A 16,871-nucleotide genomic window follows, 5' to 3' on the forward strand; every position below is an offset into this window, starting at 1 on the left:
TCTGTAAACTCATAAAATTGATCAGGCAACTTTCCTTATTAATCTTTTAGCTGGAGAAAATACTGGTAAAGAAACAGAGAAGGATTTACAAATGCTGCTGTTTTTAACTGATCTTATGATTTTTTTTTCTTAGTTATCTGGCAAGTCTTTATTAAGCACCTACTATGTGTCAGTCAATGCACTGAACACTGGGACTATAAAATGAGGCAGAAGGCTGTTCCTTCAGGGAACTTAGAATATAATGGTCTTAAATTAAATCTTTATTATGTGTATATTGCCAAAAGTTGAATGGCTTTACATAAATGTTGTCTACTACTCTATTTTATTTCATTCATTCCTTTATTATTCTTTGTTTCATAACAGTCATAGACCTAACAATTACATTTTATGTGTTACAAAAAGGCTAACATTCTCTTATTTTTGTGTAGCACATTACAGGCATGAAACACTTCTTATACACTTACATGCAGTCCTTACAACAACCTTGACCATAGAGCAAATATCATTTCCTTTTTTTAGATGAAGAGCCTGAGGCTCTGAGAGATTGAAGAAATTGTCCAAGGTCACATTACAAGTAAATAGGAGATTTGGGGCTTAGCCTCAGGTCTTCTGATTCCATTTCCAAGTAATTCTTTCCATTATGGCATTCTCATTTGTGAATTGTTTCTAAGGACCTGTAAAGAAATCTATCCCTAAAGTATTCTTATTTAAATCATTCTCTGTGGAAAATGAGGAGAAATCATGAATTGAGTTTCCTTTTGTGTTGTATTCTCACATTAGATTATCAGCCCTTTGAGACCAAGGATTGCCTTTTTCTTATTTGTGCCCCCAGTATTTAGGACCTGGCAAATAATAGATAATAGTATTATTAAATGTTATTTGGTAATATTATTAGTACTTAATAAATGTTTATTAAATTGAATTAAACTTTTCTCAACTCAGAATATTTTGTTCTAGATTTATTGTGCTGAATAAAGAAAGAATAATATGGATCCAAATGAATCTCTTTCTCAGAGAATGTTGGTGATGTTCTTTATAGATTTCAGCAAATGCTGAATTCAGCATTTGCATCATACCAATAAAGAGTAAACTTTTAGCAGATGCTAATGATTCATACGATTGTTGTAGAGAATGGTTTAATTTGATTTACAGTTTTCCACATGATATGATAAAAATGTGGCTTACCAATTTACATAGTAAAATAGAGAGCACAACAACTTTTTTTCATAGCTAAGAAATGACAATTTGAATTAGCTTGTATGCAGGCAAAGATAAATGCAACGGGACTCCTTCTGAGCTTGATCAGCCCTATTCCCACAAAAGACTCTTTTTTTCTTGCCAAGGTGGGTTTGGCAGTGAAGGAGTTACACTGGCTGGCTGAAAGGTTCTTGGATTGGGCAGGCTTGATAATAGCCATAAGCTGTGTGACCTGATAACTGTTCAGTGTCTTACTAAATGGTGTGAGTACTCTACTCCAAAGTCAATAAAATTGGACATAAACCACAGGGCAATGGTGGCTTCTGGTAGATTAGTAGTTAAAAAAACTGCCCCCCCCCCCCCGCTTCTCTCAATACTGTATTGCATACATATTTTGAATTCTTCAGCCATCTGTACTTTAGTATAGTCTTCATGAATTAATGTTATTCACTGTGAACATATAAGACAAAAAATTCCCTGACTTGATACTTAATACCTCTGTAGAAGAGCATTAGACTAATCATACACTGTTCACTAGAATGTAAGCTCCTTGAGGTCAGGGTCTTTCTCTTTTTGTCTCAGCTTTCCTAGCACCTAGTGAGGCTTGAAATGAACTCAGTTTTGACCTGCTTGGCCTTATGTAACTCAGGTAAAAGAATCTTTAACTCCTTGTCAAAGACAGCAGGCAATTTTTTCTTGTATACAATGCATGGTGCTAATTTATTCAAGAAGACAATACAAATCTTGACTGAGAAAATTGTCAGTGCTGATTGAAATATTCTGTTCCTTGGAGATCCAAGGAGAAATAATTTAATTTGAAGACACAGAACCTGAATTCAAACCTGGGTTCTGTTTCCTATTACCTCGTGACTTTGGAAAAATCACTTTATAAATCCTTTATCCTATTATCAGTTATGTATATAAAATAAGGATCACATGAGATAATATGTAAACATACATATTATAAACCTTTAAAGAACAATATCAATGTAAGTTATTGATGATGATGATACAGTGTGTCTAATAATCTCAGATACACTAGACGTCTTTTGAAGGAGTCCATGACACAAAACAATCTTACATGTGAGGCTAAGGAGTTTGGACTTCACCAGTAGTCAATGGGATCCATAAAGTCATTAAAGGATTTAGAACAGAAGAGTGATATGATCAATGATACACTATAGTGGCATATAATGGGTCTGTAGAAAGATCAGTTAGAACTTAGCTGTCATTTGACCAAATAAAGTATTATAAGGATGTAAACTAGAAGGTGACAGTGGAAATGGAGATGAAACAAAAATGAGAAATAAAATAAATTACAGAGTTTGATGGATGAAAAAAATGTTGATTTAATAATAAATAGGATGATACTCCCATCTCTCTCTCTCTCTCTCTCTCTCTCTCTCTCTCTCTCTCTCTCTCTCTCTCTCTCTCTCTCTCTCTCTTATCTTTTATTTATATAAAAGTAAATTCACTTTGAGATGTTAGAATTGGGTCTTTTAATTAAGGCCCACCATATTAAGATGATGAAGTCTCAGAATAGTTAAGGGTAAATAAAGTAGGATTTCCATCTGAAGGTCTTTATCATGAAGGTTTACCTGTTCAAGAATGCTGATCTTGTGCCACTGGAAAAAATGCCAGGTCTAGGCATATCATACAGAAACTCCAAGAGAAAAGAAAAGTGGATATAGTTTTCCCATAGCTACTCCATAGCAATATCCCTATTCCTATGAAAGAGAAAAAAATGAAATAATTCGATATTATAATTCTAGGTAGTAAGATTCTTCCTGTTCTAAAGTTAATGACAAAAATTGGTTCTTATAAAAGAGGAAACAATAATTATAATGAACAAAGCCTCAAACTTAGAATCAGGACCCTTGGGTTCAAGTTTTTCACTTGGCTATGTAATTGATTTGTGACCTTGAAAAAGCAACTAAATCACTCTCAACTTCACTGTCTTCATCTGTAAGATGGAAAGAAAGAAAGAAAGAAAGAAAGAAAGAAAGAAAGAAAGAAAGAAAGAAAGAAAGAAAGAAAGAAAGAAAGAAAGAAAGAAAGAAAGAAAGAAAGAAAGAAAGAAAGAAAGAAAGAAAGAAAGAAAGAAAGAAAGAAAGAAAGAAAGAAAGAAAGAAAGAAAGAAAGAAAGAAAGGAAGGAAGGAAGGAAGGAAGAAAGGAAGAAAGAAAGAAAGGAAGGAAGATTTGAAAAAATTTATTTAAAAATCAAAGGGGATTCATGGGCAGTATTTTCTGGGGGAGGAAGCCTATGATTTGGGATACACCTGGAACATTCAGAAATTTCTAGAAGAATAATTTTATAGTTATGATTTATTATTTTAGAGTTGGAAGCTTTCTTAGAGGTTATCACTTCTAATTCAAATCTCACACTTTACAGGAGAGGCTCCAGGCAAGTTTAAACATTGCAAACCTTGTTTTTTTTTACCATCTATGGAAATTTTGAACCTTTACTGAAAACAGACTTTTCAGGCAACATGATAGTCAGTAAATATCACCAGGTTTTGAGTAAGAGGACCTGGTTTTGAATTCAAGCTGATCTATGACTTAGTAATTATGTGACTTTATAGAAGTTATTTCACCTGAGTCTCAGTTTATTAATTTGTAAAGTGAAGCTATTGGACTAGAAGACCTCTAGGTAGTTTCTAAATCTAAAACTATGTGTCACAGAGAGTAAAACACTCTGACATTAAAAATGTAAGTGCCATCATTATTTATAATAACTTAAGCTGCCATTTATATAATGATGAAAAATATGGTCCAAACAAATGCAAGTCAGGAGGAGCGGATGAGAAGGCAGTTTTTGTTGTTATTCACTTGTTTCAGTCATGTCTCATTCCTCATGACATATGAGGTTTTCTTGACAAAGAGAATGAAGCAATTTTCATTTCCTTCACTAGCTCATTTTACAGATATAGAAACTGAGACAAACAAGATTTAGTAATTTTCCCAAGGTCACATAACTAGTAAATGTCTAAGCCTGGATTTGAACTCACATGTTCTTAACTCCAGGTCAGGCATTCTATCCATTGAGCCACCAAGCTTATACCTAGGTACTTGAATTTAAAACTGAAGAATGGTAAGGATACAAAAGGCAAGCCTATCTTCCTCTTCAGATTTCTTTATATTCTACTTAGAGGTAGTGCCCATTTCTGTGATACTGTTTTCTAGTTTTCCCAGCAGTTTTTGTTGAATAGTCATTCTTTTTCTAAAAGCTTTGCCCTTTAGGTTTGCCAAACACTAGATTATTATGGTCATTTTCTACTGCATGTTGAGTGCCTAATCTATTCCATTGATCCACTACTCTATTTCTAAGCCAGTACCAGCTTGTTTTTTAAAACCCTTATCTTCTGTCTTAGAATCAATACTAAGTATCAGTTTAAAAAGCAGTAAGGGCTAGGCAACTGGGATCAAGTGACTTGCCTAGAGTCAGAAGTATCTGAGGCCAAATTTGAACCCAGGATCTCCCATCTCCATACCTGGTCGTCTATCCACTGAATCACCTAGCTATACCACTCCTTTTTTTAAAACCACATTGTTTTGAAAGATGCCACTTTAAAATACAGTTTGAGATATGGTACAGTTAAGCCAACTTCTTTCACATTATTTCTCATTAATTCCTTGATATTATTAGCCTTTTGTTCTTCCAGATTAATTTTATTTTTTTCTAGTTTCATGAAATAATTTTTCAATAGTTTGGTATGACACTGAATAGGTTAAATACTTTAGGTAGAATTGCTATTTTTATTATATTGGCTTGACCTACCCATGAGCAATTAATGTTTTTTCAATTGTTTTAGATCTGACCTCATTTGTGTGAGAAGAGTTTTGTCAGGATGATATAGTTCCTGGGTTTTGTCTTGTCAGGCAGACTCCCAGATAGTGCTTATTGTCTGTGGTTATTTTAATCTGTCTCATGCTATTGGACTTTATTAGTATAATAGAGAAAGGTTGATGATATATATGGGTTTATTTTATATCCTGCAATTTTGCTAAAGGTTTTGGAGGTAGAAGAAAGAAAGCAATGATTTAATCCCAACTCTATTTCCTACTTGTGTGATCTGGGACCAGACTACTTAATCTCTATGGGTCTCAGTGACCTCATCTATATCAATGAAAAGATAGAACTAAATGACTTCTAAGGTTCCTATTAGTTCTTAGTGCATGATCTTGTTGACCTATTTGTAGACATTGCTTATCCCTCCCCAGCAAAATACAATCTTAGAATGTAAGTGCTTTAACCTATATATTAGAATAATTTTATTCTTTGGACTTGAATCTCCAGTGTTTAGCCCAATTCCTAGCACATAGTAAGTGTTTTGTTGTTGTTTAGGCATTTCAGTCACATCCAGCTCTGTGACCCCATTTGCAGTTTTCTTGACAAAGATACTGGAGTGGTTTTCCATTTCCTTCTCTAGCTCATTTCACAGAAGAGGAAACTGAGACAAACAGGGTTAAGTGCCCAGGGTGACACAACCAGTAAGTGTGTTGAGGTCAGCTTTGAGCTCAGGTCCTCCTGACTCCATGGCCATCCACTGTGCCACCTCAATATCCTAGTAGGTACTTAATAAATGCTTATTGACTAACTGGTATTGACTCCAAATATACTCAGGAGCAATTTCTTAGGTGCGTGCTTTATTATATGTAAAGTCTTAGCACAGATAAACTTATCTGATTCTTTCCAACATTCTACCTAGTTCAAAGCAATTTAATTCATTTCAGTAATTTTTTTAAATATCTACTATGTGTCAGATCCTATTCTATGCACTGAGGATACCAAGATGAAGAGCTCAATAACACCTCAAAGGATTTATAATACACTTAAGGAATAACATAATAGCCACAGAGAAGTATAATAGTTTTCAGCTGAATAGAGACTGCCATGACATAATGGAGAGCAAATCAAAAAGACCGGACTTTCAGTACAGGTTCTGGCACTTGATGCTGTTTGACCCTCAGCAAGTTATTGAACTTCTAAAGACTATGGGCAGCTCTCAAAACTCCGAGTCACACAGGAGTGCTGATCTCTAGTGGTAGGAGACTCCTCCTATGGGAGCTCCTTACGGCAATGAAATCATAGGACCAATCCCTATTCGATCTCTTTTAACTGAATAGTTAGAGTGTGATAGAGGTTTAAAGAAAAGAATCCAAAATACTCTATGAAAGAAGGAAGAGAACACTTTCAGCTGGGAGGCAGGGGAACGTGGGGTGGGCTGAAGTGCATTTCACCGAAGTAGAACTTTAAAGGAAGAAGGGTTTAATAGGTGAAGTGTAAAGAGGTATTCCAGGCCATGGTGGGGGGTGGGGGATAGTCTCCATAAATGTTCAGTGACATGGAACAAGAGATTGAGATTAAGGAATAATTTGTCTTTCCATCTGGCCAGAGAGCAGGGTTCTTAGAGGGAATTGATGTGGCACAAAATTGGAAAAGTAGATTGAGGACAGATTGGATAGTCCTTTAAAAGATGAGTTAAAGATTATTTATGTTCACTTCAGGGTGATCGCAGACTAGTCGCTTAATACTGATTGCCTACCTCTTACTGTTCTGCCACGGAACTGATACACAATATTAATTCTAAGAGGGAGGATATAAGGGTTTTAAAAAGGAGTTTTCATGTTATCCAATAGAGATAAAAATCCATTTGAAAGTAACTCCTACATAAAAAGGTGCAACCAATTAAGTGGTAGAGATAGGGGTCCCAGAGTTTAGAAATTGAGCTAGTAATTCTAGGCAGCTAAGAATACAGAGAAGCTAAACAACACTGGGCATATATATCTGTGTGCAATATACTAAAAAATGGAGAGGAACTCCAAGTCTGATTTTGCATTTATGCCAAGGGCCAGTCCTGCTTTCTTCTATTACCTTGGGTCACTATCCACATAGAGGTTATTTTATCCAGGCTTTTTAACCATTATGATTTTTAATCCATTATCATTTTTTAAAAATATATATTTTGATAAATGTATTTCAATGTATTTGTTTTCCATTATAATCCTATGAGTTTTATGCACTTAAAAACTTTTTTTTTTCCTGAGGAGAAAACTACAGGCTTCACTGAAAAGCCAAAGGAGTCAATGAAAGAGAAGTCCAACTCCTTCATTTTATAGATGATAAAACTGAGGTCCAGAGAGATGTGCTGGTAAGGCAGGGAGGAGAATGTATACCATACATACTTTTAATTTAAACTGCATTATTAACAATTTCTCCATCACTTTCTTAAATCTAAATAATCAAGAAAACAACAAATCAAGCCTTGATTTATAGTTTGCCAATTTCCAAGGTATGAATACTCAGAATGAAAATTTAACAATTAGCTCTTACAAGTCAATTAGAGATGGCTTTGATGTACCCCTCTGATTTAAACATTTAACACATGGCAGAGTTGAAATGAAAAGCCATGCCTCCCAATTCTTATTTCATGTTTCACATTATCTCTCCAGTCAGTCATCAAGCATTTATGACACATCTACTACATGCTGGGCACTAGGCTGACCATTTGGAGATGCAAAGAAAGGCAAAAGACAATTTGTGCTCCCAAGAACTCTGAGGGGTGAGATACCATGAAGGCAATTCTATAAAAACAAACTATAAAAAGGACCAATTAGAAATAATCAACAAAAGGGAGGCACCTACATTACAGAGGATCAGGAAAGGCTTCTCATAAGAAGTAGTGGTCTCCAGCGTCCTATCAGCTGGCACTTTTCAGACAGATTGCTCTACATGAAAATTATGAAGATAAATGTAAAGAAAAATGGTCCCATTTACATTTCTCAGCATATACTTCATGGCAAAAGTTTAGCTGGGGGTGGGGTAGAATAAGGGAGATGTTTCATTTTCAACACACTACCTATGACTAAAATTCAAGCTCTGGTATGATGTTGAACATGAATTAAAAACAGAGCCAGATTTCATTTAATTTTCATGAAAATAAATCTGCTTCCATCCAGATGTTTGGTGCTTTGCTTATGTGACTATAGCTAATTGTCTATTCCACTGCTGGTTTCTGTTTTCACAACAGTGACCAAAACCAATGTTCAAAAGGTCTGAATCTCCTAGAAGCTTGACACAATTGATCCACACACTTTGACTGATTGGTATTTCTATAAATTGTGAACTATGTGGTCATCTGACATTGCCACAGGCCACAAGAAAAATATATAATTAAGCGGTTTCATTTGAGCCTGTATCGCAGGGCCACAGCCTTATATTAGAATGTACACATGTACCAGCGGCCTCATTCTGTCACCATGGTAACCAAGCTGAATAACAATAAACTTAGAGGTAAACACAGAGCTGAATTTCATTTTTAAAAGACATATGGTTGAACTGGTTAGACTGTTGGTCAAATTACTTTTAAAATGATGAGTCATTCATTTGAGCAAGTTTTTATTAAGTGCAAGCATTGTGGTAGGTGCTAGTTATACAAAAGACAATCCTGAAAATAGTCCCTGCTTTCAAGGAGTTTATAATCAACTGGAATATTTGGAGGGACTCAAAGAGCCTCTGTTTCAATTACGGTAATATGGAAATCCTTTAATATGAGTGTTCTCATAGAGTGATATCCTGATCAATATTAAATATGATTCTTTGAAAATGATGCTGTGGAAGCAGCTAGGTGGCTCAGTAGATAGAGAGCCAGACCTAGAGTCCAGAGGACCTTGGTTCAAATCTGGCCTCAGAGACTTCCTAGTTGTTTGATTGTAGGCAAGTCACTTAACTCCAATTGCCTAGCCTTACTGCTCTTCTGTCTTGAGACTCCGCATCAATTCTAAGGCAGAAGACAAGAATTAAAAAAAAAAAGAAAATGATGCTGAGTGCAGATTTTTAAGGAACTTTCTGCAATGTGGTAAAGAAAGAGCATTGATTTAACTTCTCAAGCTATTTCTTCATTTTAAAAATTGAGATAACTTATCTATCTCATAAGATTGTTATAGGATTCAATGAAATAAATGTGTAAAGGGAGGTTGATTAGGGCATCCTATTATTAACTGTAGGTTGGTTGAGATTAGAGGCTGAGTCTTCCTCTGGGAGAATCTGAAGAGCGTACTGAAAGTAGGCATACTGGCACCTTCCTTAGAAGAAACAAGCAGCTCTTCTGATTGGTTCCCATAGATTTGAGATGCTTCCATTATAAATGATGACCAAGAATCAGGAGGATTGGACTCTTGTCAGAAGAGCCAACCACTTCCTTCAAATCCTAGATAAAAATCTCTCTTCTAAAAGTAGTGCCTGGCATATTACAAAGTGCTTAATAATGGTTATTGACTAAATGATGCAAAGGGAGCAGCTTGTTCAGCAGCCCCTTGATGTGTATTTACATTCTAAGATGTATCTAGGGCTTTTTAAATAATGTATATTTCTTTTTTCCTGCTTGTTCAGGGGATCCCATAATTTCTTTCAATCCTGTGTATTTTCTGGGAGGGTAAATAAAGGCACTTTTCATGTTCAGTACCTATATTACATGTTGAGTACTTGAGTCAACATTGATGACTTTGTTTCCTACATTTGAAGAAACCTAGATCTGAACTATGCCACAAACATATTTAAAGACTTTCCTGAAGTATCAGGTGGCGACACTGAGATGAGAAATTGGACTTCTTTCTGTCAAGACCACAGGATGTCCTAGTCCAGGGTAAACCAGAGGTTCCAGGATTGTGGTTGGGGGAATTCATGTCCATATATTAGATCTTTAAAGGCTTAGGCAAATAGTGAAGTGACTGTAAATCAAGTAAATCAAGATTCAAGTAAACCATAAATTACTTTATAATGTGTTACCCTGAAGAGACAATAAGAATCAGAAAATGGATGAAATGTTGGAAATCTAATATTTATTCTCCTGACAGAAATCATAGAAAGGCACTTGGACTCAGAAACTTGAATCAAATGAAATGTCATTGATATTCAAAAAATGTTTTCAAAGTCCAATTTTAGCAATCATATTTCACACTTGTACAATGGCTTCATGTCCATTTTCCCATTGAACTCTCACACCTACACAGTGAAGTAACTAGTTAAACCAATTATTATCTTCATGATTCTAATCCAGATTCTGAGGGCACTAAGAGAAAGTGATTTTCTCATCATTGCACAAGTACTAAGCATCAGAGGTAGGATATGAAACATAGTCTCTCCTGCTGCTCTCTGGAGAACCTGGTGTTGGCATCTCTATTAATACAACTGTAGACTCCCCAAATGGACATATGATGTCATAGAAAAGGCATTGATCAAACAACATCAAGTTTATTGTAATTAATTCTGGAAGCAATATTTTAAGAGCTATTAAGAAATTGGGATAAATCTGGAATAGGTTGGAGAAGCATCTGGAAACCACTATACTGAATGAGTCTGAATATATTCAAGTTGGAAAAGAGAAGACTTATAAGTTGTCTTTATAGACTAAAAGTCTTGATGAACAAGGGATCCAATCAGTTCTAAGTAGCTCCCAAGGATAAAATTAGGATTAGTGGGTCCAAATTACAATGGGTTAGATTTCAGTTTAATATGAGGAAGAGCATCTAACAAGAAGAGATGTACACCAATGGAATGAGCTCCCTCATTTCTTTATATTTAAGTAAATATTGGCATTTAAGGAGAGGACGGATATTTGCTTGTCAGATTTACTAGAGAGAGTATTCCTTCAAGCAGGAAGTAAAAATACCAAGTACCTTCTAAATTCTCTTCCAACTCAGATTCTGGTCTGATTCTGTCCGTGTGCACCCTGGGTGAAGAGATGTCATTTTAGTGTCAGAAAAGGTGACCCAGACCTTTTAAGGCACTATTGCTGTTTACTCTGGAGAAGAGAAGGCTGTGAAGAAGAGGGAAGAGTGAATAAAATAGTTGAAGTGATTGAATGACTATGTGCTGAAAAAGGGATTACTCTTGTTTTAGCCCCAGAAGGTTAGGAACAATGGGTAGAAATTTCAAAAAGGCTAATTGTGATTGGATACAAGGCAGGGGAACTCTCCCTAACAATTAGAGTTCTCTGAATGTGGACCAGGCTGTCTTGGGAAGTAATGCATTCCTCTTTACTGGAGGTCATCAAGCAAAGACTAGATCCCAAACCAATTTGTACCTGATATTCTTTAGGGAATAAGAATTGGACTTAAAGCTATGAGGGTCCCTTTCAACTTTGAAATGCTGTGCTAAAATAGGATAAACACTAGAATGAGGGCCTGGATTCAAATGCTAACATTGCTGATCTTGGGTAAGCTATATTCCTTCTCGGGGTCTAGTTTTCCTCTGCTAGAAAATGAAGGGATTTAATTAGATGATCTCTATGATCCTTTACTTTTCAACATCCTAAGAACCCAAGTCCTGTAGCAATAGAAATTTATTACATAGTTTACCATTAAGATAGTTTTGAGTTTCATAAGATTGCTTTGAAAAATATCCTTTCTTTGGAATTTTTTCCTTAGCTTTTTCCATTAGACTCCCACAATAGTTGTGAAAAATTGCCCTGGGGAGAGCTAAAGCTAAAGCTGTCAGACCTTCCACTTAAGGAAAATTTAACAGTTTGAATGTGTAGCTTATTAGTAGACTGCAAAATGACATGTGATCTAGTTTCCCAATAAATGGTCTCCCGAGGCATTCTTTGGAGGAACTCTAATCTCTGGGTAATTCATTGGGTCTCTCTTCAGAAGATATTTTTGAATAGTTTGAGCAAATGTGGTAAGATATATGTTCTGCATGTCTTCCATATATTGACTAATTCTAAATGGCGCATTTAGTATAGACCCACAGGGATATAATTTTATGTTGCCTAACACTTTTAATAAGACCTCAGCTGTTAGTTCTCTGAGTCAACATTTCAGTTCCACTTCAGAATTGAAGAGTTCTCAGGAGGAAAAAATAAAACAAAACTTCTATTAGTGATTACAATGGGGACATTTATTAGAAACATCGATTACTTGCAGTCAATTTTTAGTTTCTATTTTTCAAAGCAATAGTTTGTGACAGTAGGCAACTGTGTGACTTTGAAAAAGTCATTTCTTTTCTCTATAAGTATCAGTTCCTTAAATTGTAAAATGAAGGGTTAGGATTTAAATCTCTCTCATATTATGTCAAGATTCTCATTTCCTCAGGATTCCTAGAAAACTTAGGGCTAAGTCACAAATATCAGGATTCTGAGGATCAAGAAATTGAATCTTATTTGCTAGATTGGGACCACTCACCGTAGGGACCAGTCCAAAAGAGGCTATAGGATTTGTGAACTCCAGAATGGACTCCAAAGCTATCCAGAGAAGAACAGATGAGGATGACTATTGGGTACAAGAACAAGTTTTCTTTCTCCCTAGTGTTCTAGATGTAGTTGACCTAGTCAAAGTCCTGAGAGCCCAGTGTTAGAAACAAAATTGTTAGGAGTTTCTTGGAATAAAAGTTCTCAGGCACTCCTTAGCATTACCAATTCAGACCCTTAGTGATGGAATTAATCCTCTGTGGTCTTCCTTATCTGACCAGAGTCTTATTACCTTTTCTTGGATGGTCTTGTTGGAAGGGGAAGAGAAAAAGATAGAAGTTGGTGAGCAAAACAAACTGAGTCTGACAATGTATGTAATTTACTAACCATTATTCCCCCACCTCTGTAAAAAATGGAGGTATTATCAGCCTTGCTTATTATAATTGCATAACATTCAAGGTTTTTTGTTGCTGTTATTCTCCCATTTATAATTATTGTTACTGTGTACACTGTCTTGCTAATTTTGTTTGTTTCATTCTACAACATTAATTCCTGTAAGTTTTCTCATGCTTCTCTAAATTATTCCTATGCATTATCTATTATAGTACATTTATAATGGATATAATCAAAGGGATTCCTTTCCCTTGATTAGTTGTGGCTAAAATAAACCCAATGAAGCATTCCTCAGCTGGATACATTCCAGTCTTATCTATAATGTCCCTGAAGCTGAGTCCCACATTTGTCTTGATTCTTTTCCTTTGATGTGCTAGCTATATGATAAAAACTGTGGCATTTAGCACCTAGTTCTCATGATGACTATAGGGTTGATGAGCAAAGCAAAAAGAGCATCCTATTTTGTAAACAAGGAATAATGTTTGAAATTGACCAAATTAAAAAAATCATGCCTAAAAAAAAATAAATAAAAAATAAAAAAGAGCATCCCAGTCAATAGACTTTAAAAGGAATGACTTCCTGTTCTGGTATTCTCTCTTCTTCCTCCCTCCAAATCATATCATCCTGTTAATCTCTCTGGAAATTCCTATGAGCAATGGAGAGAGCACTATCCCCCGTCCCTAGCAGTTATAATAGCTCTAAATATATGTGCTGCCTAGTAGAGTCTGAGCCAGGGCTTTTGATTTGCAATCTCTGCTTTGTATTTTTTCCATGACCAAATAGTGATCATGAAAGATAAATTCTTTAGGAGATAGACCTCAGGAGTTCAGAAGTTCCTGGGTTCCTCAACCAGAGCTAACTGTTCTTTGGGAGGAAGCCCCTCTACCTACCATACCACTTCTTAGAGAAGATGACATCTGACACAAGAAGAGACCAACCTTTAGCCTGATTTGCCAAAAAAGTTACCTTGAGACAACTCTACAGATAGCACCATGCTGAAATGAAACTGAAATACCGATTCAGCAGTATCATAAAATACCTTATGATCTGATATTTAAGTAATATTTATAAATGATTAAAGCCTGCCAATGCATATTTTTGAGTCTTTTGTCTTTTAAGCATCTTTTTGTATGTGTAGAGGAAATAAATAGCTGTCCTATACCTGACCTACACTATATTTTGGGTACCTTTCTACTCCCCTTCTATATGCAGATTCATAGTTGGAGGGTCCTTTCCAAGGAGAAAGAGAATGTCTCAGCCTCATCTGGGATATGCTATTACATAGTATTATTCTCCATTAATTCATGAACCACAACCAGTTAAATCACTGTACTCTCAAAGTTCTTCTTTGCTACTATAAAAAGTGCTGCTCTGAATATTTTGATGTCTGGATATGGGACACTTCTATCTTTAGTCTTGGGGCATTTGTCTAAAAGCTGCACCTCTGAGTCAAAGGACATAGATTTTTTGTTCATTTTAGTACAATTCCAGATCTGGGACTTTAAATCTTTAGGGATTATGAAATTTCATGACTGACAGTCATATCACATCAATAGAAAAACATTGATGTTAACAAGATGGGCCTTGTGTTTTAAGAGAAAGCTTGGGAACATTAAAAGCAATGCAAATTTCCTAAAGGCAATCTGACCCACTCTCCCTCTTTTATTTAATTCTGGAAACAATTCATTAACCAAACATAGTGTCTGTCCAAGATGTATTGTAATCTGGTCAATAAACATTTTTCTTTCACTTGGTTTTTCCTGTGTGACTAGTTAGGCTGAACACTCGGGTGATTAAGGGTCTAATTCAGGAGAGTCTGCAATATTTCAGGCCTTGATGCAACTAGCACAATTCCATCTGCAAACCAGACCATCTGGAGGTTGTTATCAACTCTAGGGAAAACTTCTTTTATGTGGACTCTGAACTGGGGGCCTTCCAGGATACTGACAAACACCTTTGGTGACTATGCCTCCCTTATATTATGCTTGCTTAATTTGAGTTATCAGAGGGAGCCTAAACCAATTTATTCAGATTGATACATCTTCTAGGAACCTTAAATGACTTTGATATATTCGTCGGAGATATTTTTTTTTTGGTGAAAAATTCTTTATGGCAGAATTTTCCTCTACTAAATCAAATGCAACTTTGTAGACAACAAAACAATAAGCTCAGTGGGATCCTATATTTTCTGCATCTTTAAGTCAATTATGTGACTATAAAAGGTATAGTTTTCAACCATGGAAGTAGTCCCAACTTCTCTCTTAATAATAATCAACAGACATAAAAATGCATCAAGGCCAACAAAGTCATCTCTTCACAACAACCCTATGAGGTGATCAGTATAAGAATTAATATTCCCAAATGAGGAAACAGATATTCATAGAGGATAATGAATTCTCCTAGGTGCCATAACTAGTGAGTACTGAAGCCTAACCCTTATCTTAGATCTCCTTCCCATATACTTTGATCCTTGCTGTTCCTTGCACAAGTTACTACATTTTCTGATCACCTATGACCCTATTCCAATTTCCAGTTGGTATAGCTTATCTAGGATTCAATCAATCAATAAATACAGACAATATACTGAATTCTGGGGATACAAAGACAAAAATTAAATAATTTCCTCTCCCCAAGAAGTTTATGTTTCTACATAAAATAGTTTTTGCTATATAAATAGTAAATGAAGCAACCAGGATCTGAACCCAAATCTCTTGACTCCAGGTTTAGTACCCTTTCCACTCTTCTGAACTTCGTCTCATCATAAACCATCTGTTTTTAGCAACTCAATTGAAGACTGAAGTTGTCCAAGAAAAAAATTGACCATTTTTTCATTAGAGTCTTAAGGACGGGTTGGAGACATCTGAGACATCTGGCAGGGCATAAAAACTGGTATTGCTCTTATTGGTTCGTACCTACCTAAGATAGGTGGTGGTAGAGTGGTTAGAGTACTGGTTAGAGTTTCTGGAGTTAGGAAGAGAGGCCTAAGTTCATATATGACCTCTGATACTTATTAGCCATGAAATCCTAGGCAAGTCTTTTGACATCTGTTTGTCTTAATTTCTTCAGCTGTAAAATGGGAATAATAATAGTACCTACCTTAGAGGGGTCTTATGAAGATCAAATGAATTAATATCTGTAAAATTGTCTGGCACATAAAAGTTATATGAATGCTTATTACATTCTCTTTCCCTGACCTGGAAATGAATAAAACCGCTCCAGAACTGTGCCTCTCTGAACCACTGCAATTCTTTCATGTGTTGAGTTTTTCTAAAGAGTGTTTCTAAGATTTGCCAGTGTCAGAATCTAATTTATTTTGCTTATAATTTCTCCAATAAGAGTAATGACATTCTGACTCTGACATGATTTATATGAAGAAAAAAAGAATTAAGATCAATGAGTTCATTGTTTTTATAAGCTTTGTGATGAGTATAATAGCCTTCTGGCTCCAAAATGATTTACAATAATGTAGAGCTCACAGATCTGTATAAACCCCTCCTCTTGCTGCTTTCAGGGCCTATTTTGGTCATTGATTAATTGTGCAGCACTTAGCTATTATGACAGCTGCTTTTTGGAAAAAAAAAACTGCCACAAATGATTGGATGGCATCTAGGGTTCCCAACTAGAGGTCATGAGGATTCAGAACAGTGGCAGATGTCCCCAGTCTGAAGAATCTGTGAATGTCACAGAGTTTTGTCATAATGTTCAAACTGATCAACTCCTTGATTACCAACCAACCAACCAGAATTAAGATGAATCAGAGAATTTGAGAGGTCTTAAGGGCTTCAGTCCCACCAGACCTGAAAAGAGTCCTTACTATTGCAAACCTGATGAAGAGTCATCCAACCTTTGTATGAAGAAATCTATGCAGGAGGAATTCACCATTTTTTGAGGCAGTCAATTCCATTTTTGGACATTGCTAGGAAATTATTAGGAAAAGTTTCCTAATGTACAAACTAAATTTTCTTCTTCACAACTTCCTCTCATTGCTCCTGTTTCTGAATAGTTTTAAGTTCAATCCTTCCAGGGAGCATAGAGGAAACTCTTCTGCAGAGCACCATATTGTATTGTTTAGCTCTGTCCTTTTCAACATT

At 35.7% G+C, this 16,871-nt stretch overlaps 1 long non-coding RNA gene across 1 annotated transcript; it reads right to left on the minus strand.

Annotated features, from left to right (window-relative positions):
* Positions 1–250: 250 nt before the first annotated feature.
* On the minus strand, positions 251–11,878 carry LOC103104282 (uncharacterized). Its single transcript, XR_008912891.1, has 4 exons — positions 10,877–11,878; positions 7,845–7,927; positions 2,796–2,924; positions 251–842 (listed from the first exon to the last, which is right to left on the minus strand). It is a non-coding gene; the product is annotated as an uncharacterized LOC103104282 (long non-coding RNA).
* Between the last annotated feature and the right edge of the window lie 4,993 nt (positions 11,879–16,871).

Source organism: Monodelphis domestica, chromosome 1 (assembly GCF_027887165.1).
Source record: "Monodelphis domestica isolate mMonDom1 chromosome 1, mMonDom1.pri, whole genome shotgun sequence".
Lineage (NCBI taxonomy): Eukaryota > Metazoa > Chordata > Mammalia > Didelphimorphia > Didelphidae > Monodelphis > Monodelphis domestica.